Source organism: Petaurus breviceps, unplaced genomic scaffold (assembly GCF_028583685.1).
Source record: "Petaurus breviceps papuanus isolate PSGF00001 unplaced genomic scaffold, PetGlider_PUasm1.0 90700, whole genome shotgun sequence".
Lineage (NCBI taxonomy): Eukaryota > Metazoa > Chordata > Mammalia > Diprotodontia > Petauridae > Petaurus > Petaurus breviceps.
The window spans coordinates 9,553,784-9,578,054 of record NW_027187315.1 but is presented as its reverse complement, the minus strand read 5'-3'; positions in this window follow the sequence as shown (position 1 = coordinate 9,578,054).

The window sequence follows — 24,271 nt, the reverse complement described above, 5'->3', positions numbered from 1 at the left end:
ATATTTGTAATCTCTATAGGCATTGTGAATATGGCATTGCTGATACAACTATCAACACACTCTGATAGGAATAGAGATAAGGACTTGAACTGTAATTTCATTGGTATAGAGAAAACTCCTTAGATGAGGAAACTCACTCTAAAAATGCAGATCAGCAGTTTATCTACAACATACAGTCTTAAAGAGTGAGAGGTTAAGAGAATAGCCTGGGGTTGTACAGTTTTTCATAGTCAGTAAGGACTCGGCTATCTATCCACTATGCTAAGGAGCCTGTCAATTTAGCAATATATGTTTCAGCATGGAAGTATATATTCCAAAAATGTGGTTTCCAGAACTGAGCCTAATAATCCAGAGGTAGTCTGACCAGGACTATAGCTAACATTATTCTGGATACCACAATAAAACCATCAATAGAATTACTAATTTTAGATTATTCCACTGCATTTTTGACTTTCAAAGTCGAGGAGACTTTGGAATATGATCCTAGAGAACAATGTCATGTTAGGAAATCTGAACTTCATATAGTTTATCTATAAGCAAAGAACCAGGCAAGGAGAGCAGGATGGTGAGGGAAGAATATGGTGCTACTGGGGTTTATTTTTCTGGAAATTTCATATTCTTAAACTATAGCATTCAAGCTGAGGGGCAATTTTCAACTTGGAATTAAGTGAAGCATAGACAAAAGTGAAAACATCTACCAGCTAAACAATTCACAGTAGACCTCAGAAACCCCTGATTCTGCTGAGAATAATATGTGTGGAAGGGCCAGTCCTGCAGAAGAGGGGAACAAGGTCCTTCGAGACCTTGCCATGGCCTCAGATGGGGCTGTGCTTGCCTGGCTGTTCATTCTGGGTCCCTATTCTAGCGCCTCATGGGCCCTGGTGATGACAAGATTCTTCCTGAGTAGTTCTTTGAAGAGAGCAAATTGTAGTCAAGGATAGTCTGAACCAAGCAAGCAGGCACTCAAGAAACCTAAGTTACCACAAGGACAGTTTGATGCTCCAGAAGATTCCAATTTAGAATAAGAGCCAGTAGAAAAATTTCCAGATAATATCAATCCTCTTACAAAGAAAAAGGGTGGCCCCAAAGGCCCTGAGCCTACTCAATATGGAGATTGGGAATGAAAAGGATGTTGTGTGGATTTTTAGTGGTCCAGCTCTCAACAGATTGGTCTCTTCTTCTGAATGTAGCATATTTAAGTTCTACATGTTTAATTTCTTTGTGTTCCTTTTTCTTTTTTTTAGCTAACAAATCATCTGATTTGGAGAATGCCAGTCCAAAAAAATTAATTAAGTTTTGGAAGTATTTCTGCATTAGCACATGTGTTATTACACATTTGTTAATGAAGAGATGATGTTCAGGACTGCCTGTTAATTTATCAGTTAAATTAAAAGTGCATATATAAGTTCTGTAATTTAATTTTTTATGGGGTTAAAGTGGCTCATTGTTTAAAAAGGTCTTACTGAAACATAAAATGTCATAAATCCCCAGATATATGTTTCTGGGTCTAGTCTCTAGTCTTCCTAGCGGAAAGATATGGAAACAAGGACTTGAAGCACCATAATTAAGATCTTAAGAAATAATTACATAATTTATGCAAAATAATCCATTTCAGTTCCACTAATTGAGAATTTGTGAAAATTTGAACAAGTAAATTAGTAAAGTAAATTAGACTACCATGTCATTATCATCTTCAAAGAAAGGTTTTGCCAAGCAAACAGTAGCATAACCAGTATTTCAGTTAAGCAAGTCCTTATTGAATACCTTCTCTATAACTAAGAAGATGCTAGCTTGGGAGAAGGGGAATCTAACAGTGCTAGATTGGGAGAAGGGAAAATAACAGAAGGAAAATGAGGCATAAACTCTAGCCTTCAAGAACTTATGGTGTACTTGAGGAAATAATAGCATTCCAAATTGTGGACTATCCCATATAGGTAGGAGACAAATCTTCTATCTGTGGTGTCAGTAAAGTTTAAAACAGTAACCAAAATTATTGGATGTTTTAAAATATAATTCTTGGATAAATATATCCTTTTATTTAATTGGGAAGAAAGTTCAAATCAAAACTGACATTTGAAACTAGCATCAAATTCTTGATAGTTGGTGAGGTGGCAGAAATGGAGGATGCAGTTGTACAGCTGGAGGCAGTGTGCCCCAACATAGGTGACATGCAAGGGAATAAGTAGTTAAATGGGGAAAGGACCTGGTCCTTACACCAGAGGGAAGGATTAGGTACTTTTATTTCTCAATGCTGTTTGAATGCTCCCTACAAACTCTTATGGCAGACAGAACTGGAGGAAGCCAGTTAATTGACATTTGGACCATAAGCACAACCCCTCCTCTGGTTAGGGGTCCTAACCTTTTAACAATGAATTCAGTTCATTGATTATTTTATATTTTATGTTACTTTTACTTTATGTGTAAGTTTTGGTTTTTGTTATAAAATTGTGATAAATACTTAATTTCACTTGAATAAAATGCCAGCTAAAAAAAAAAGAGAGGAACAATCATTCATGAGAGTCTGGGGATAAAATAATGTCCTCAGCTACAGTTAAGTCTTTGAAAATGACATCATTTTTCACCCACAGAAGTTGATATTTATATCTTGAGAAAGGAGAATACCCAAGATTGACAATAGATTATGAATTTGCTATTGATAAACTCCCATAAAAAACTCAAAAAATACAATTAAACACAGATAATGCTAATTTGTAGTTTTCTAAATTAATATGTGGTATACAGGATCAATTTCTGTTGGAGTTTACACCACTGATGAAAAGTACCAACGAAATGGAGGAAAATAAAAGCTTTTGTTAAATTATGTGGCAAGATAAATTGTCAAAAGATATGAATTGGCAGATTTCAGAAGAAAAAATTAAAATTATCAATAGTCACATTAAAAAATGCTCTGGGGGTGGCCAGGTAGCACAGTGAGCAAGAGCACCAGCCCCAGAGTCAGGATGACCTGGGATCGAATCTGGGCTCAGACACTTAGCACCCACCCAGAAACACCTGGCCATGTATCCTTGAGCAAGTTACTTAACCCCAATTGCTTTAAAAAAAAATGCTCTGAATCACTAATCATTAGATGCAAATTAAAACAACTCACACCCATAGTCTGGTTAACATGGCAGAAAAGGAAATGACAAATGTTGGAGGGGATGTGGAAAAATGTGGATACTAATGCATTGTTGATGGAGTTGTGAAATGGTCTGACCATTTGAGAGAAAAATTTGGAACTATGTCCAAAGGGCTATAAAAGTGTACATAACTTTTGACACAGCAATACCACTACTAGTTCTATATCCCAAAGAGATCAAAGAAAAAGAAAAAGGACCTAAATGTACAAAAAATATTTATAACTGCATTTTTTGTGGTGGCAAAGAATTGGAACTTGAGGGAATGTCCATTAACTGGGGACTGTCTCAACAAGTTGTGGTATATTATTATGATGGAATATTATTGTGCTATAAGAAATGAGAAGTAGGATAGTTTCAGAAAAAACTGGGAAGACTTTGTCAAGTAATGAAATAAATCAAAGTCTGTTGATTCAATCAAATGAGTTAAGGAATAAAGCATCTTCAATTGAGATAACAAGGTGGCAAACCTGCCACCCTAGGGGATGTCCCATGAGTGTAGAGAGCAATGGATTTCATAATCAAGAGACCCATGAAAAGATTCTTTATACTTTTAGAAGAAAAGAGGGAGGAGGTAGTATAAGGAAGCAAGGCCTGGTCATGAGATCCCAGTCCCCCTGGGCAATCCCAACAAGGAAAACCACTTTATTCTGGCTATTTTGCCTTTCATGCCAAGAATTCCAAAGGAAGGGTGCAAGGATATCAGAAGCTGAGATCCAGTTTAAACTAGGTTCCTTTAGGATGTAAAATCTCTGGGTGAGGATTTAGGGTGTGGTTCAGCTCAACCTAATCTAGAGTAAATTTCTTAAGGGTAGGAATGTAAAGGCATTACTGAAATTCTGACATTATTAGGATCATTAAGGGAGTAGCAAGTAACTTTACATTTGGTATTAACAATTTTTTGTCAGCTTACATGAATTGATACGAAGTGAAGTGAGTAGGACCAGGAGAACATTCTATTCACTCATAATCAACTATCAAAGACTTAGCCACTCTGATTAATACAAAGATCCGAAATTTCAAAGGACTCATCCTGAAAAAACACTATTTACCTCCAGAGAGAGCAGATGAACTCTGAGTAAAGATTGAAGCATATTTTGTCCACTTGCTTTTTTTTCTTGCTTTTTGTTTTGTTTTTTGCAATGAGGTTAATATGGAAATATGTTTTATATGATTTCATTTGTTTAATGGGTATGATATTGCTTGCTTTCTCAGTAGGTAGGGGAGGGGTTGAAGAATGAGAGAATTTGGAACTGGAAATTTTTTAAATGGATGTTAAAAATAAATAAAATTTTTAAAAAATTAACTATAATGACAAGAATTAGGACGATGGTGAGATCATCAAAATTGTCACTAGAAGGAAAAAAAACTAGTGGTTTTGTTGCAGGTAGTATGCATAAATAAAACCAATAACCCTATTCTCTTTACCTACCTCTTTTATTCTTGCTTATACTTTTATTTATTTTCAATTAAAAATGTATTTTCTCTTTCCACCTTCCCCAATCCATGTAAAAAGGGGACTCTAAACAAACTTTGGAGCAGCAGTACCCACAAAATGACACAGAGAAGCTAACCTCCCACTGAGGACAGCCTGACAGGCTGGCACGAATCAGCCAGCACAGTGCTCTGGGAGCGGAGCCCAGCCCCATGCTGAGGCTTTAGCCCTAGGGTAGGCCTGACCAGCGAGCTGTCCTCCCCCCCCCCTCGTCAAGGACTCCAGATCAGCAGCAGCTGTGCTTGTTTCCAGATTTATCAAGGCATAGATGTGAAGGACAAAGTGAGAGGTCAGTGCAGTCTGGACTTTGGGACCCAGTAAGTGGGAGTGCATGGATTTTGCTACCAGGGTGAGAAGCTGCTGAGACACCAGCACAGCCAGCCAGTGCCATGTGGCAGCTTCTCAACATTGTTAATGATGGGAAGAAGCAGAGGATAATCTTTATTTTTGAAAAAGTGAAATAAATGGGATTTAAACAAATTTAATAAACTCAAGTGGCTCCTTGTTGAGCTCTGGAAATGTGAGGTGCACAAATTTAGAGAATCCACCCCAAATTTTCAAATGGACTATTTGTGCCCTACATATGGTAGAGCATTCTGAGCTCTTACTGGTTTGATCACCCACAGTCAGATGCATTGTAACTTGACTCTAACATACAGTGAAGTCATTTGGGCCCAGAACTTTTGTGTTGGCAAAAAAATTGGAAATTGAAGGGATGGCCATCAACCTGGGAAATGGTTGAACAAGCTGTGGTACATGAATATAATGGAATACTATTGTGCAATAAGAAATAATGAGCAGCCAGATTTCAGAAAAACTTGTAAAGACTTGTATGAACTGATATAAAGTGAAATAATAAGTTGAACCAGGAGAATGTTGTACATAGTAACAGCAACATTGTGTGATGATCAACTATGAATGACAACTCTTCTCAGCAATACAATGATCCAAGACAATTCCAAAGGACTTATGATGGAGAATGCTTTTCACATCCAGAAAATAAGGACTCTAAATGCAGATTGAAGCATACCATTTTCACTTTCTTTATATTTTTCATGTTTTATCTTTTGGTTTGTTTCTTCTTTCACAACTGTGACTAATATGGAAACATGAAGGCACACATATCACCTATATCAAATTGCTTACTGTGTTAGGAAGAAGAGATGGGAGGGAGGAAGGGAGAAAAATTTGGAACTCAAAATCTCATAAAAATGAATGCCAAAAATTGTTTTACATATAATTGGTAAAAACCAAAAAACAAAATGTTATTTTTTAAAAAACCTTCTCTCCTTCCAAACTCTACTATTACTATTGAGAGTACCCCTATCCTTATGATCACCCAGTCTCACATCATCTCATAACATAGTTCCTCACTATCCCTCACCCCACCATATCCAATCTCTTGCCTGTTGATTTAACCTTTGCAACATCTCTTCAATGTGCCCCCTTTCTCTTCTCTGACAGTGCTACCACCCTAGTGCAGACCCTCATTATCTCACACTTAGACCATTGCAATAGCCTGCTAGATGGTCTCCCTGCCACAAATCCTACCCCACTCCAGGCCAGCCTCCATTCAACTGCCAAAGTGATCTTCCTAAAGTAGCTCTGACCTTACCCTCTACTATAAACTCCATCAAGTCCAGCATTAAATATAGAATTGTCTATTTGGCAAAGACTTTCATAACTTGTCCCCCCACCTTTCTGATGTTCTTACTCTTTTCACTCCAGTCTTCCTCCAGCCCACTCCTCCTTGCCATTTGTCTCACAAGGCAATCCATCTTCCGACTCTCGAAATGAAAGCCTGGAATGTTTGACATGAAAACCTGGAATGCTCTCTTTCTTCACCTCCATCTCCTGACTTCCCCTGGCTTCCCTCAAGACCCAGATAAAATTCTACCTTCTACAATAAGCATTTCCTGGTCCCCTTTAAATCTAGTACCCTCTCTTTGTTGATTCCCTCCAATTCATTCTGGATGTAGGTTTTTTTTGTAAATTTTGTAAATAAAATGACTTTTGTAAGTCATTTTACATGATGTCAACTAGGAAGTAAATAAGTAAAATGACTTTTGTAAGTCATTTTACATGATGTCAACTAGGAGATACTTAAGAGACTGTCTTTTGACTTTCTGTGTATCATTGTATTTATATTTATATATTATGTATTTATATTTTATTATTTGTATTTATCATGTATATATTATTTATTTATATTTATATATTTCTTTGTATCCACAGCATTTAGCATAGTACCTGGTTCATAATGTGAACTTAATAAATGTTTATTGACTGACTGATTGACTGACCTCTGCCTCTTAGAAACTCTATTTTTCTTCAAAGATAATCTCAAACATCAACTCCTACACCAGGCCTTTCCTGCTCCCATTGCCCACCCCAAAGTGCTAGTGACTTTGACTGAAATCACCATACATTTATTTTGAATAAATGTCCTTGCAAACATTTTGTCCCTCACAATACAGAGGGAGCACTTGTTTCATTTTTTCCCCAGTGCCCAACTCTTGAGGCAGCTAGGGGTTGAGGTGGAGAGGTTGTGGATAAGTGTCCCTGGGCTTAGAGACAGAAAGACCCATTCAAATTCAGCTTCAAATACTTACTAGCTGAGTGACCCGGAGGAAGTCACTTAATCTCTCTTTGTCTCATTTTCATCAACTGTAAAACGAAAATTACAATAGTACCTACTTCCCAGGGTTACTATGAAGATCAAATTAGATAATATTTGTTAAGCATGGTACTTGGCACATAAAAAGTACTATATAAATGTTATTCTTTCCCTCTACCCCTCAACACAATTCCTTTACAATATAAGGTATTTCTATTGTTGATTGTCTAGCTGAATCATTGATTTTGTATGCTATACCAGCTATACTTATAATGAAAGGCAAGGTCAGATAGTTGATACAAGGCCAGACTTGGAGTCAGGAGAATCTAGGTGCGAATTCTACCTCCAGCTTTAGTTGTGTGACCATGAGAAAGCCACCATCTCGGAATCTCAGCGAGCTTACCTCTGAATTGAGAGGCTATTACCAAAAGTGATGATATCTTTATTATTTTACAATCTCAATAGTTATTTCACTTACCTGTAATTTCATTGGAATGGGTACTCCCTAAACATATGCAAATGAAATCCTTTCATTCCTTGGTAAATGGTTTCATGAGCTAATTGTGGCTAAACACACACACATACACACACACACACTTCATCACCTGATGTCCACTTGGGCAATCCTCCTGGTAATAAGCCTATCTGAAGTTACCTACACTTTTGTTGTTGTTGAGTTGTTTAAGTCATGTCCAACTCTTTGTAATCCTATTTTGTTTTTTTTTAATGGTTTACCATTTCCTTCTCCAGCTTATTTTATAGATGAGGAAACTGAGACATACAGGGTTAAGTGACTTGCCCATGGTCATACAGCTAGTGTCTGAGGCTGAATTTCAACTCAGATCTTCTTGAATCTACTCCCAGCACTCTATCCACTGTGCTACCTAACTGCCCACCATCTACACTACTCTACAATTAACAACAGATTGGACTATCTAATACTGTACCCAAACTTAAAGTTTCTAACCTAGCACTCTGTAGGTATAATCTTTGAGGATACAGAGTTAACTCTATGCCATAACAAGGCATCAGGATAGGATGTCTGGAGGAAGAATATTTGCATATTTGGAAGAAATATATTTTTTTAATAATCCCATTGGATTAGGAATTCCAGAGAAGAAATAAAACATCTGGGGATAGTGACTCATGCCTGTAATCCCTGCACTGGGGTAGGAGGAGTATTAGGGTAATGAATTGCTCAAGTTTGGAAGTTCTGAGCTAAGCCTATTGGGTGTATACACTAAGTCTGGAGCCAACAGGGTGAGTCTCTTGTGGGAAAGGTGCCATCAGGCTGCCCAAGGCAGGCCAAACTGGCCCAGGCTGTAAATGGAGCAAGGAAAAGTTCCTGTGACAATCAATAATGTGACTGGGCTCATGAGTAGACATTGTACTCCCAAGTTGATCCACATAGGTAGATCCAGTCCCCCCAGTAACCCAAAAAAGAGCTAGAATAAAGCATATCATCAATGGAATGTAGGGTCAAAAATGGGCAGATCCCATGGTGAATGTAAAGAATAGCTGATGAACAGTTCATGATGTCAAGGGAAATCGAGGCAGGCCTCCAGCATGTCAGGTGCATTCCTATGGGGACCTAATGGTTGGACATAGTGAAGGACATAAGTTGGATATAAAGGATGGCCAGGCTCTAGAGGATAACTAAATGAAAAGATTACAGATCCATCAGGAAATTTGGGCATATATAAATGAATTTCTAGTCTTCATAAAATAAGAAGAAAAACATTTCAGATCTGTCAACATACCACCACACCATATTACCTAATTCCTTTTCATGGAAACCAAATGCTAGGTTTATAAGAATAAGACAGGTCAGCTAACAGAGAGAGTAATGATAAAAAAGAGAAATAATATATGAGTTCCCAGAGTTAGTGCAACTATTAAGGCATATTGCTTAGCATTGAACCCATGAAGTCTAAGAACAAAGATTATTCTCTTTACCAAGAGCCTAAACCAAAATCAGTAGGGATTGTCTTGTCCTTGTCTTCAGGCATTTTGTCTATCATTGTCACAAGCATGAACTGGTATTAATCCAGGGTGATAGCAATTGATAAATGAAAATTTATTAAACACCTACTAGCCAGGAACTATGACAGGCTGTAGGAGTATAAGGACAAAAATGAAAAAGTCCTTGCCCTCAGTGAGCTTATCTATCAGGAGAAACAAGTAGATACATAAGTGTGATAGGTGTCCTTTTCCACTGTCCCCTCCCAGGCTCATGAGCATGTATTCTCTCCCTAATTCCAAACAACAACATGGAAGTTTGGGAAGAGTCTATTTCTGATCATTGGTGACCCAGTGAACCCAGTGTTGAAAGTGCTTGGCATTCTAATATGATACAAAGATACCAAGCAGTTCCTTAGACATCCCTCACCCTCTGCTCCATAACAGCAGCAAAGGAGAGGACACTAAATCTGCCCGAATTAGAGGCAATTTTCATCAGATACTCTCTTGGCTAGAGTTCCCCAGGATGTCACCAGACAGGGAGTAAAGGAAGGAGAAAGTCTTTTCCTACTCCTGGGATATGTATGAATTGATCCCCTGGATGTCAACTAGAGCCTGGGGACTTAAGTAGATGTGTCTGTGATGGGGTATAGGTTCAGGGAACCTCTTGAACCTTTGAATCTTCCCACTTGATCTGGCATTCCCTAGAGGTCAAAAGCCTTTCATCTCCAATATGACTGAATCTGTTATCCTTAACCTAGCCTAGTCCTTCATTTTCTGTTGCTTCTGGATTGCCTCTGCCTGTTTCCCACCCCTGATCCCATCAAAATCCCATTCTCTTGGTCCTTGGAATCTGACCCCAGTCCCATTAAGATCCTTCTTATATCCTCTTCTAGACCTTCCCTAGACCTGTCCTCCAGACTACTAGACCACCCCTAGATACCTCCCACAGTCTTTCTATATATAAGATTCAACTTGGCTCCATGAAGGGGCTCAGATTCAGTCTAGCTCAGAGCTCATCTAGTTGAGATTTGATCTGACCTTCTTGTCAATACAAGCTTCATAAAGGCTCAGGCTCCTGTGAGGGATACCTTGCAGTGAATTTCCCCATTCTGAACATCCTATATACATTCTTATTACTTCCTTATATTTTGTAACTAAGTTCAGTATTGTTTCTCCATATATATGTAAGTCATTGTGTATTCAAGGTAATGTAAGAGCTATTGAGTATTAATACAATTGATTGGATTAACTATTGAGACCAAATTAGAGGTGTTTTTAGTTTGGGGAAAGGAATGGTAGTGTGAGAGGTAGCAAAGGGTTAAGTTTCTATAGAACTGCAAGAATTGCTGAAACAAGACCACTGATAAAAAGTACCAGACAGTAGCCTTGGGAAGAAGTTGAGTTCCCAGTTCCCAGAGAACTCCTAGATAATACTAAAAATGAAATGATGTAGAATAAAAGGAGCTGGCAGCAACAGGTGGATTTGATCAATCAGAAAGCAGACAGCAGCCTTGGGACACTCAGGCCCAGATAAGGACACATCTAGGTTGGACTGAAGGGGGTTCAGTATTCTGAGGTTGTTACTGCGCTTGTGTAGTGGACCTCATGTGTTATGTATGTTATCTAACAAAATTAGAGCCTCATTAGTAATAATTAGGTTAATGTTTGGGAGGAGTGGGTAACCCTTGCTTATTTAACCCAGTTTCTGCTCCTGTAAGGTGGCCTCCTCTCCCTGGATTTATTTCCTTCACTTTGAGAGGTCTCCAAGTAGTCAATTTTGGGTTAGGTTCTCTGTACCCCACATACTCCTAAAGAATCTTCTCATTATGGCGAATCTTTAATAAACTTTGCTTTAGCTGAAAGAAGACTTGAGCTGAATTCATTGGGCAGGACCCAGCATGTCAGCAATTTAGGGTCTCGAGCACCCCTAAGTCTCAAACCTCAACTTCTATGACAGGGCTTACTACATGCCAGGCAGTGCATTAAGCCTGAGAAAAAAAAAACAAGCAGAAAAAAGATAGTCCCTGCTCTCAAGGACCTTACATTCCAATGGCAGGAGATAATACACACAAAAAAGCTAAAAGCAGAGGTGGGGGAAGCAAGGATAAGGTATCTACTCCAGAATTCACAACAGAGTAAGTCATGAGATTTGGGATTACAGCCTTAGGAAGAAGGAACACATGGCTGACCAGGGTTGTTTTCCTTAAAATGAAGGTTTTGGGAGTATCTGCCAATCAGAGGAAGGGCCTCAGGGGCAAAAAAACAAAAACAACGTACTTCTATTATGAGAAGTCCATGAATAGAGTAAAATTCCATGGGAAAAGTATTCTCAGCTTTGGTGGAGCAAGGACTGGAACCTGGAGAGGCCTAGAATTATATCTATCAGCTCCTCTGCTTAGATATTGCTGGTCTAGGGGTACAAGTCTGGTCTGAAACAAAAGATACTTTCTTATTCATTAATCCTTAATGTGGAGGGTAGCTCTTCAGCCACACTGGCCCACCTGACTACTTCCCACCAAGCATTCCTTACACAAAAGACCACCATAAATAGCTACTAAGTAAACCATTTGTCTTTTAACTTTAAATGACGGGGTTAGGCTGGCTGGCCTCTACTATCCCTTCAAGTGCCAGATCTTTCAAATGAGTAGTACATTTAAAATAGGATTCAATTTCTAGGGGGAAAAGAAAAGATTTCTACTTATGGCCAGCAGGTGGCATTGGCAAGCAGGACTAGTCAAGCTGTCAGTCATCCACTGAGTCAGAAACTGACTGGCGTTCAGATGCATTTATTCCCTCTCCTTTTTTTTTTTTTTGAGGTCTAATTTTCTATAATGTTCCCTCCCATCCAGAGGTGGGTTCTCCCCTTTCAAGCCCAGTACTGCTCTTTCACTGCAAAGGGTAGAGTGAGGGGTGGCTGTCTCACAGCTTAATCACTTCTACCTTAGCCAACATGATTGCAAGTGCAGGCAGTATCTGGCCCTTCTCTTTCTCCATCAAAAAAGCAACCATATCTCTTAAGTGTTGACTTCTTGAAACTCATGCCAGAATTCCCTGTCTGGCAATACTAACTTGCATTATAGAGAGGAAAACTCCAATACTTTAAACCTCCTCTCCTAGGGTTTTGCTCTCCCACCAATTTCAGATCTCACCATTAGCATTACTAGCAAAGATCCTATTTACCTTCTAGATTTTAATGCAAAGATATATATATATATATATATGTATATACACACATATATACTGCAAAATTTTAAATTTTAATAATAAATTAATAACATGATTTAAATTTAATAATGATTTTAAATATTTAAAATTATATGGCTTAAAAGTGAGCAGACTGATACCAAAATAGAAGGGAATCAGGAGTAGTGCAGTTGGCCTAATATTTCATTAAGGAATGGGTAAAGCAATCTGTGAGAGGGTCACTATCTTCCAGGAAAGCATGAGGAAGAAAGTCACTTCAAGGCAACCTCACTATTTACCCATTCCTGCATCTCAGATGGTCAGTCGCTGGCCAGTTCTGGGATTCTTTTTGCCCCTGGCTCTTTAGTGCTTGACTTGATCACTGGAGAGTAGCCATGTCTAATGGAACCCAATTCAACAACATTTGATGGCAGAATTCAGCATACAAACTCCAGCGGGGACTTTGTTCTGTTTCCAATCTCCCCAATTTTTCACCCATCCACCAGGTCACACCTTTTGTTCCTGATTGCCTTGCCTTTCTGTCTCTGTCTTTCAAGAGAGAGAGTTTGTTGTGTGTGTGGTTTTTTTAAAGCATTCTAGGTAATTTTCCCTTAGTTAAAACCTGAAACCCCTTGAAACTTAGACAGCACTGGAAAGGGGATTTGCCTACCTACAGGCAACAGTAGTACAGACCACCCTTTCTCTCCCCTTGCTCTGGGTCCAATTGCTTGTTAAGGAGCCCCCAAAAGGTGTAAACCCAACCTTTTAGGAACACCTCTCTCGGAGCCAAGAAAATTATATCTATACTGGAAGATGAAGCTTCTTGTTATAAAACGAAGTGAAACACTTCAGAGGCTACATGGGCCAGAACATCCCTCCATTGGGTTTGTCAAAGTGACTGTAAATTACTGAAATAAAGTGACTATATGAGGTCCATCACATATTCTGATAGATAATCTGATATAAGCATTTACTTGAGGGCCCAAGAGAAACTAGGCTGAATCCAGGCAGACATTTAAATTAACAGTGCCTATGGCACCATCACTAGGGCCCAAATTCTTAGGCCTCTATCAAAAGGATAATGAGGACTAAGAGGAAAGGTAGATGTTTCCCAGGACCTAAATCCTTTTAATGCATGGTAAAATAAAGAATAATCTTCATCTATGGCAAGATGCCTGGTGTAACAAAAGATCATATTGAGAGTAGCAGCGAAATCTATCATGTGCCTAATTAGAGTTAATTCAATGTATCATTCATCCACAATGGTGAATTTTCCTGACATTTCCAAGGAGTAGAAATTCCTTATCATATTGGATACCTGGTAATGAATTTTTTTTTTTGGCTGTGGCAACCCATAAAAAATATAAAATGGCCCTCTTCTGTGTTTTCCCCTTCTGCTTCCTCAATGATGGTGGTTGAGGGCTGGAAAGGAGACAGAAATTACTAAGAATCCCTATCAGCCAATTTAAATTTGACCTCTGGTACTCTAAATGTGAGATTCCTGCCCAATGACCAATGATTGGTGGAGTTTGATCTCGTAATGCAAGGAAGGCCTCCAATATGTTGGGTGGGTGTTTGTGATGAACATTCAGGAGGACATGGTGAGAGTCATACACAGGATGGGCAGGCACAGATGGGTTCCAATCTGCATTCTTGGAGGGAACTCCCAAAATGGTGAGATCACAAATCCATTTGAGTATTGATTTTAAGTAACAATAATAATAATAATGGCAATTATATAGTGTTTAAGGTTGTGAAATGCTTTGAAAAAAATGATCTCATTTTATATTCACAACAACTCTGGGAGGTAGGTACCATAATTATGCTCTTTTTATAGATGAGGGAACTGAGGCAGACAGAGATTAGGTGGCTTGTCTAGGGTCAGTCAATCAATTAACAAACATTTATTAAGCACCTATGTGCTAAGCATTGGGTCACACAGTAAGTTAGTATTTAGGGCAGATTGTGAACTCAGATCAAGTCTAGTGTTACACCTAGCTATGTACAGTATCCAAGAATACCTGTTTTTCCATAAAGGGGACCAAATCTATCATGCTCAGATCACCTTGAAAAATAGCAAATTTGAGAAAGGATTTTTCAGTAAGTGCAATTCTGAGTATTTATATTAACCACATTCTTTAAGGATGTAGATCTGGGGCAGGCAAATATTTAACAACCAGGTCTCCAAAAATGCAGGACACTTTAAAGTTGAATCTTCATTATCAACATTTTCTTCATCACTTTCTTAAGCCCAGAGGGATAACAATCAACAAAACAACAAATCAAGTCCTGATTTTCAGCTTGCTGCTTCCAAGGTATAAAATGCTCACAGTGAAAATATAAGAATCAGATCCAGCCCAGCCCTGATTTGGGGGGAGAGAAGGTTTACCCAATCATTGAAAATTGTAGAGAAGCTGGCACTTCCAAGTACTCCCCATCAGCAGGGTGGAACACATAACTGCCAGGGTGAGTGCGGATCTTTCCCAGAGTCCAATCCTTCCTGTTGAATAGGGCCAAATTAATGGCTCACCATGACACTTGATATATAAGGAAGGATATAATAATTCACTCCACAGGAAAAAGTAACCCTTAAGAAGCTGATATGTTGATGAGGCATGAAAGGGGGACAAAAGTAGAAGTTCTTTAACATACCAGCTAAAATCTGCCTCTCTTTATTGGAATGGTAGCGCCAATACTCTCTTTTACCTGGTTCCCTCAGGTCCTCAGCTCAGCTAGGTTCCCCTGATTACAATGCTTAAAAAAAAAGTCTATCTCCAAGCCAATTTAAATTTCATTTTTACAGGATGAAATGTTTCATTCTTTACTCTCTAAATATATTAAATCAGTCAAACAGTTATCATTTGTTAGCATGTGATTAGATATACTTTTCCTACCTGGATTTATTCTTTAGAATGCTGGGTGTGCTTATTCTCCATGGTTCCTTTTTGGCTGTTCTATGTATTATACAGTTTTTCTGGAGAGATTTCCCATTTTTTGATATAGGCTGGTTATACTTTGGAGCTCACAGGGGTAAGATTGTAGAGTCATTCTCTGAATGAGACAATTCATTGGCTCTGCTTTGTGTTCACATATTGAGTTACAAATACCAGCTGGATATCTCACACATAAGTTAAATCACTCAGAAGGGACACTGAGGAAAGGAATGTGAATACACGGAAGTGTCTAGCTCTACTGTAAAAACAATTCAAGGTGCACAGACAACCAAAGAGTGAGCACTGTCTGCTATCTATACAAAAGAGAACATGTATGCATGCATTCATTCTTCATTAACTTAGTCATTCTTGTACCATTATCCCTTGTACTCAAATTGTTTATGCTGGGCAGCCTACCATTAACAAAATCTATTCTCAAAATATCTATTTGCTTCTATGATGCAACTGGAACCATCATGTTCCTATCCCTGTACTTCTACACCATACAAGGTAAGACATCTCTCAAACTATTTTTAACCAAAATATATTTTTTCATCAAGGTCTAGTAGACTAAGACTTCCATGTCCTTAAAAACCTTTTTATCCCAACTTGCCTACCCACCCACTTCACTGATATTTTGCTAAATCTACCAAAGATTCAGTAAACCTATACACTGGTGCCCACCATTAGCCCTTCTCACCATGTGTTCAATATGAGTGTGTGAATATAAAGCATATTTACTGAGCTGTTAACTATCCCTCCAATACAATATAAGCTCCCTGGAAAGGTTTGGTTTGGTTTGGTTTTTCATTTTTATCTTTATACCTCCATCACCTCTGCATTCAAAGCATAAAAAGTATTTAATAATTGCTTAATGAACTGAATTGAATTGAACTCAATTATTTAATTGAACTAGAATATAAGCCAGGCCAGCATCTCTATATACATACATATACACATAAACACACATACATATACATATGTATGCATACTCATATACCCATACACACATACATACACATGCATATACAAACACATTCACATGCATATATATACATACATACAAACTTATACATTCATACAGACATATACATACACACATTATTGTTGTCCTTCATTTTCAAAGAAGACCATGGCATCAGGGAAATGATGACATGATTTGCAGTTGACTTTGATTTGAGTGAAGGAGGACTATGTAAATATACACAAATAAACATATAAATATACATACTAATTGAAGTTTTTTTACTTTGATATGCTATCAAATATATAGCCTTTTTATAATAATAATATTATAATTAATATATATAATAATAGCCTTATAATAATAACTAAAATATAGGTTTTTAAGATTTGCAAAGCTCTATACATATATACATACATACATAATTTGAGCCTTTCAACAAACCTATTAGGTAAACACCATTATTAACCTTATTTTACAAATGAGGCTGAGAGGTTGCTGTGCCTTGCCCCAGGTCACATAGCTAGCAAGAATTTTTGCTTGCTGTTGTTTGTGAAGAGGACCCTGACATCAAGGGGGTGGTGCCATGACATGCAAGTAAATTGGATTTAAGTGAGGGAGGTGAGTGTGCAAAGTCACCAGTCTCACTTTCTCCTCTGGAATCATCTGGGTCCAGTGGCCAGATATGGATCAGGACTACTGGAGATGGCCCTGGATGCAGTGGTAGCCATTGGCCTTTTCATGTTAAGGTCCTTAAAAGGTCTCAGTTTGACTGGGGCAAAGCGTATGTGATTTAAGGTTTAATAATAAATGAAGCAAAGAAAGACCTCTTTAAAAAAATAGATTTGGGAGGGGAAGACCCTTAGGGTTTCTGGCCAAAACACAAAAAGTTATTATTTACATTCATTCTGAGCCAATCAGGGTCCAAACAATGACTAAGTAAGACTTGATCTAGGACCAATTATTGGCCAATCAAAGAGATCCAGAGTGATTGGAGGTTAAGGCTGGTCTTTAAGAGAAAAAGAGGGGGGAAAAAAGAGTTTCAGAGATTAAAAATTTACATTCCCTTTGGCCAGAGCACCCCTAGCAAGAAAACAGGTCTCCTTGACTCCATGTCTACTACACTAGGCTGGCTTTCCAATTGTCCACTCTTGCAGGAGGAATAACAATATAGGTCAAACCAGTAATAGAGATTAATGCTAACAACTGTTCATTTGTTTCTTGTAGAAGAGTGGGGCCTTTTAGTGCATGGGGCTCTCAACCTGGGGTCCACAAACTTGGATTGGGGAAAAAGTTACAACTTTATTTTCACTAAATTCTAAATCAAATTTAGCATTTCTTTCAATAATGTCTTTAATTCCTTCAATTCTGAAAAGGGGTCCATGAACTTCTTTGTTGTTCAGTTGGTTCAGTCATGTTCCACTCTCTGTGATCCCATTTGGGGTTTTCTTGGCAAAGATACTGGAGAGGGTCAGCATTTTCTTCTTGGGTTCACTTTACAAATGAAGAAACTGAAGTAAAGAGGGTTAAGTGACTTGCCCAGGGTCACACATTTAGTAAGTCTCTGAGGCCCCATACTGCCAAAATCAGTCTACAAAACACAAAAATGTTAAAAGCCCCATTTTAGTGGGATGATACATTGTGTATTTGTGTATACATTGATGTATATCAGATTTATCTTTTGTGGTTATCTTTCTTCTCCAAATCTTCATTGCTAAGTATCAATTCCCAACATTTGCTTGAATATCTTCCCTCCAAAATTCTTATCGCAAGTATTTATTTATTATCCCTGGCCTCTTAGAATCCTTAATTTCCTTTAACACTGAGTTAAGGCTCAGCTTTAAACATCACCTTCTCTTTCCCAAGCTGTTGGTGATCGGTACAGACTCTGGGAAACCCCTTGAACTCTTATTGAATCTTCCCACTTGATGAGACCATAAATCTTTCATTATAACTAGGTCCAAATCTCTGTTACTCTTAACCTTAAGCCCTCCATTGTCCAGTTACTTACCGCTCTTGATCCTATCAAAATATCTATAACCAAATCTGTTACCTTTAAAATAGCTTAGCCCTCCATTGTCTGTCATCTCCAGATAGCCTTCAACTATTTCCCACTCTTAATATCATTACTGGAGTCTGACCTCAGTCCCCAAGATCCTCCTTGAACTCCTCCTCAAGACCCTCCCAAACCCCTCTTCTGGACCACCCCTAGATCCTTCCCACAGTCTTTCTGTATAAAAGATCCATCATGAAGGTGCTGAAATTAATTTAGCTCAGATTCAGTCTGTGTCAGATTGTTCTGTCCCACTTGTTTGTGACAAATACTTAGGCTTCTTAAGAGTCTACCCAATATGTCGAATTTTTAGTAAACCTTGCTTTTTACTTTAACTGAGAGAAGACTTGAGTCAAATTCATTCAGCAGGATTTTGGATTCTCAAGGACCCCTAAACCCTAAACCTCAAATTGGGAGTAGATAAACTACTCCCCAAACCAATTTTTATCAATTTTGCAAAAGTGACATCCATTGATAGAGTCCAGAAGACCTGAATTTGAATCCACTTCAGTTGCATTCTGTCTGTGTTACCCTGGATGAGTCACAGCCTCTCTCAGACTCGGCTCCTGCATCAGTAAAGTATATATAATAATAGCACCACAGGTTTGCTGTGAGGATTGAATGAGATAATATATGTAAATTACCAGGTATATTAACATTAGCAATGGGGCAGCTAGGTGGCCCAGTGAATAGAGCACAGACCCTGGAGTCAGGAGGACCTGAGTTCAAATCCAGACCCAGACACTTAACACTTACTAGCTGTGTGACCTTGGGCAAGTCACTTAACCCCAACTGCCCTGCCCTCCCCCCCCCAAAACAAAACAAAACAACAAAAAAAACATTAGAAATGATGATAATGATGATGTTGTAATTTCATCTCTGACACATAATGCCCTGGACACAGTGGGTGCTTAATAAATGCTTATTGAATGAAATTAAATTGAATTGCACCCCTTAATTTAACTTTAGTTCCAACTCTTCTTGGAGGACCCAGAGAATATACCACATGTGTATTTGCTCACAGAAGAGAGAAACATTTTTTATTTTAAAAAACTAAGCCCACTTCAGAGCAGATTCTCAATTTGAAGATGGGATGCTAAGTACCCTCCATATAATACTAAGCACTATCCTTGAATGAATTGGAAATGCTTACTAGGACCTCTTTCCAATGAAAACGCAGACACTCACACAAGCATGGATTTGTGAAGAAAAGCTTTTAAAAGGCAGCATAAATACCTTTGAATTGCTGAGAAAACAGGTTTTTTGGAGGTTTTTTTGGATTTAAATTGAGATAGCTGACTGTATACACATGTAGCAATGTTTGGGGTTGAAGATGTTTGACTGAAGAAGTAAATTCTCTATTCCCTCAATCATCCCCATCCCCTTGTGAGTAGAATCATTTTTTTTCTCAACTCCTTCCCCCAGGCATTCCCATAGACTTTTCTCTCAGTCAACACCTTCAGTCCAGCTCATATTACAGATGAGGAAACTGAGGCAAACAGAAGAAAATTTTTCCAGAAAACCACTGACTTCCTCTTGGTTTTGCTAATCAAAACTTCCTCCCACTGCTTAAAACTACTTAGTCATGGCTCAGACTTTGCTAAGGGTCTCTTTTCCCCATTTTGGCAATCTCTCTCTTGGACTATAGCAATAGCCTGCTGATGTGCCTTAAGTCTCTCCCCACTCCAAATCCATCCTCCATCTAGCCATCAAGTGATTTCTTAGAGCAGAGATCTGACCATGTCACTCCCCCTACTAAATAAACTCCAGTGGCTCCCTCTCACCCCCAGGATCGAATACAAAATCCTCTGTTTGACATTCAAAGCCCTTCATAACCTTTCCCCTTTTCTCATACCTCCCTCCTTACCTCTTTTTCCCAGTGATGCCTGGCTTCTTTGCTGTTTCACAAACAAGTAACTCCATCCCTCTGCTCCAAGCATTTCTTCTGGTTGTCCACCGTGCCTAGAATATCTCTCTCCAAATCTCTATGTGTTGGCTTCTCTGGCTTCCTTCAAGTCTCAACTAAAATCCCATCTTCTACAAGAAATGTTTCCTAAATATCTTTTCTTACTTCTAGTGACTTTCCTCTGTTAATCATTTCCTATTTATCCTGGACAGAGCTTGTTTGTACATCCTCATTTACTTGTTCTCCCCACCTGCTGCCATTAGGTGGTGAGCCTTTTAAAGACAGGAACCATCTTTGGTCTCTTTTTGCATCCCCTTAGCTTAGCACAGTGCTTGGCAGGCAGTAAACTTTTAATAAAGGCTATTTATTGACTGACTGGAAAGTAAATTAATAAAATTCTCTTTAACTTATTTCTGGATCCTATGCCTAGGAAGATTCCAAGATTCTCTAACAGATGATCTAATTTCTTTTTCATTCCTTCTCTTTCTCAATCTGCCAGACCCTGACCTCTATTTCTCTCTTTAAGGTTCAATCTCAAGAATGAAATACATACAAAGCAGAAATTGTTATGGTTAACCACACTTTTATGCCAATTTTCAATACTAAGTGAACCTATAAACTTTAAAGAATAGGCCAGCTTTGGATTTAATATAAATTCACCTGCTTAGGAAGAGGAAGTAGATATAAATAGATATAAATTATCATTGTCTATTTGTTTTAAATGGAAAGTTTAGCAACAGACAGTTCCTTGAAATGCCTTATCTTTTCTTCTATTTTTCTCCCAGAATTTTGACTTTGTTTTAATATTTCTTGTCTCATGGAGTCATTAACTTCTATTTGGTCAGTTCTAATTTTTAGGAAGTCTATTGTTTGGGTGAATTGTGTATCTCTTGTGCTAAGTTGTTAATTCTTCATAATTCTCATTTCCTTTTCAATTCTCTCTAGTGATCTCATTTCATTTATAAAACTTTTTATGCTTTTTAAAAAATCTATTCCTTTCTTAAAGGAATCCTAGTTGAACTCATGTTTTTCTTTGAATTTTTGCTTATAGATGCATTGGAGTCATTCTCTTGTTCTAAGTCTGTGTCATGGTCATCCCTTCCACCATAATAGCTCCTTATTGTGGCATTCTTTGAATATTTACTCATTTTTTTCTGGCAATCCCTTCAGATATAGAAATTTGTGTTATGGCCAGGCAAAATGTGATTTCTAGAAGAAATGTCTAAGACTTGCTTCTTCATGTTTTGTGTGTTCTTCAAGGGTATCAGGGGCAGTTCAGGCTCAAGATCTGCAATGGACCTAAAACTGTCAGATACAGAATCCAAGCTCCTGATGCCAGTTTAGATGTGGGTAACACAATTGTAGGTTTATCCCTGCTTGTAGCTCCAGTGCTATTGGGAAAACTCTCTTCCCTCCACAAAATAGCCACCCTCTGATCTCCAGATCACCTTAGAGGTGTTAAGTGCTCCTTAGCTGGCTCTGGGTTCTGAGGCAGAGCCTAGTATGTAAGTGCCCCACTTTTCTTTCACTTTTGATGCAGAAGCTGTACAAGTTGGCATGGCTAGGCTGTAATCTGCATTACAGATCTCATTAGCTTTCCCCACACCTCAGTCACACACAAAGATGGTCATACCCTTGATACTGCCATCACCCACCAATGTACAATCTCTATGTTCAAAAACTCTGAAATCCCCTTATCTGACCATAATAGGCTAGCTTTTCACTTCTCCCTCTGTCTTCCTTTACATAACTCTACTCTTTATCCACACCATGACCCCCAATCCCTTGACCCTCCATTCTCTCCCAAGCTGTCTTCTCTTAGCTAGCCACTCTCTCCTCTTCTCTTCCTCTTGATTCCTTGGTCAAACAATTAAAGCCTCCACAGTTCTAGTTGTTTGAATCCCTAGTATTCTTATCATATTGCTGGTTACACACAGTTAAACCTGTATCAGCAATGCAATATTCACAATGCCTACAGAAATGACAGATATGCTGATGTAATTATCCATCACAAAATATATCAAGCTTGCTATACAGGGGAATAAGCTAGAAAATTTATTAAAATACCAAAAGACTGAGTCCCAAAACGAGAAAGTAAAAGCCATCAGAGTACTTATGAAATTGGCACAGGTAGATAAGGTAGAAAGCACCCACATTCTCAAGCCTTTAAAACAGAACAGGCTACCTCAGGCAAAGGTCCTCCTCTCCCCACTCACAGCAACCACCCAGCATCCAGGAAGCACGCTCCCAGCAGCTCCGGCCCCTGACAGTCCTCAGCAGGAGTCCTTAGCAGAAATTCTGGCTGACTGAAAAAGGGGTTCACATTGCCTCTACCTCTGCTGCTGCTGCCGCTGTCGCCACCACTGCTAGCCACCGCAGGAACTCTAGCTTGGCTTCCGCTTCCTCTTGCTCCACACCTTCCTGCTACGTCAGCAAGTCCAATTGGGCATGGAAGATCTTTAAATCACATAACCCTTACATTCGGCCCCAAGATCTTTCATGTCCCTTACTTGGCAAAAATACAGTAGGAATAACTGGTGTCAACAAAATTTCACAACAAAATAAGTATAGCACACAGTAAACACAGAAAACCATATTTTAGGGTGGGGCTTGAGCACAAGCTCCCCATCATTTCCCCCACCCCGAACAATTGGGCCCTAAAATCTTGTGGTAAGGGGTGAAGGTCTCTTCTTCCATGGCTATTTGCTGCTGAAATCGGATGTAGAGCTGTCCCTGTCCTAAGGGGTCCCATTTGAGAGGTCAGTTCTTAATATGCTGGATGCCAGGTCCAAGGGTGACACATCACAGTTGCAGACAGGGGGTGACATCCAGCTTAAGCTATCAGGCATCTACAGGTGGAGGGTACCAAGCCTGCAGAAACAAATCTAGCAAACAAGGTGAACAGACAAAAAATCAAGAAGCAAAGAGACAATAACCAGACTATTGTAGCCTCACTCACAGTAGAATAAATGACTCAAGGGTACAATTTTGTAATCATCTTCTCCATAATAAACAATAGTTACAGTGTTATCCCTCCCATGTGCTATAATCTCTGCAGCCTTTGGAAAATCATCTGGCTTCTGTTTTACCCATACTTTAGCTCCTGATTTTATTCTATCAGTAGAACCAAATCCTTCAGTTCCTCTGACAGTTATTTTGGAAGGAGGGTCAGTTTTTACAAGTGGTATTGTTTTACAAGGAACAATAATTACTTGAACTATCGTATCATTTTTGTGAATCTGTATGGGCCCTTCAACCTAAATTATGGAATGTTACAACAATTTCTTCTTGATAATTAGAATCTATTACTCCAGCCAATACATGTATTCCTTGAGCTGCTAAACCTGATTTGGGTAAAATCTGTCCAAAGTGATTTTTAGGGATTCTTATGCATATCCCAGTGGAGATTTTTCTTATTTCTTTTCTATCCAACCAAAAGTCCTCTAAACAATGTAAATCATATCCACTGAACCAGGTGTTCTGGGTATGGTGCTGGGACATCTGGACTCAAGGTCCAATACTCAATATTTGGGATCTTATGTGTTTGTTGTGTTATAATTTGCAGATTTGGGGTCATCATTCTGGCTAGAGGTGTACTTCCTCCCAATGGTCTATTATTCAAATTAGGCAAGGCCATGAACAAATTATCCTTCCAATGTTGATATGAATTATTGGAACTTAACTTCCTCAACTGTTCTTTCAGTAATCCATTCATTCTTTCAATTAACCCAGATGCTTCTGGATAATATGGAATATGATATATAGATTCTATATTGTTTAGTATACAATACTTCTTCATTTCGTTGCCTTTGAAATGTGACCCATTGTCACTTTGAATCTGCATTGGGGTTCCATAATATAGACTTATGAGATCTAGAGTTTTACAAGTGTTTTTCTGGGTTGCATTCTTATAAGGACAAGCCACTAGTACACCTGAATAGGTGTCAACACAAGTACATATAAATCTGCATCCATTATCCAGTGGTAGTGGACCAATATAATCTATTTGCCAGATTTGGGC